A 353-nucleotide genomic window follows, 5' to 3' on the forward strand; every position below is an offset into this window, starting at 1 on the left:
GTATTTGTTTTATATTAGTTTATTTTGGCTCTCATAAATATTTACATTCCTGCGTGTAGTTTACTAAGACTTACTTATCGGAGTCGGATCCGGGATGTCTGGATTGAGTGATATAGTCTTGAATTAGCTACGTCTGTGCAAGATTTTTAACGATACTAACTATTCTCTTGTATACTCATTTTTCACAGCAAAGGCATGGACTTGATAATATATAGAGACTTACATAAATTACATATAGATATACATGAACTATTTGTGCGCAAGTGATATGTGTACTTGGGTGCTTAGTTGGTGTATGTTCCCTAACTACATCCTATCGCTATTCGGTGATATCTAAGGTATTATGGATGAAA

This window comes from Sphaeroforma arctica (assembly GCF_001186125.1).
Source record: "Sphaeroforma arctica JP610 unplaced genomic scaffold supercont1.909, whole genome shotgun sequence".
Lineage (NCBI taxonomy): Eukaryota > Ichthyosporea > Ichthyophonida > Sphaeroforma > Sphaeroforma arctica.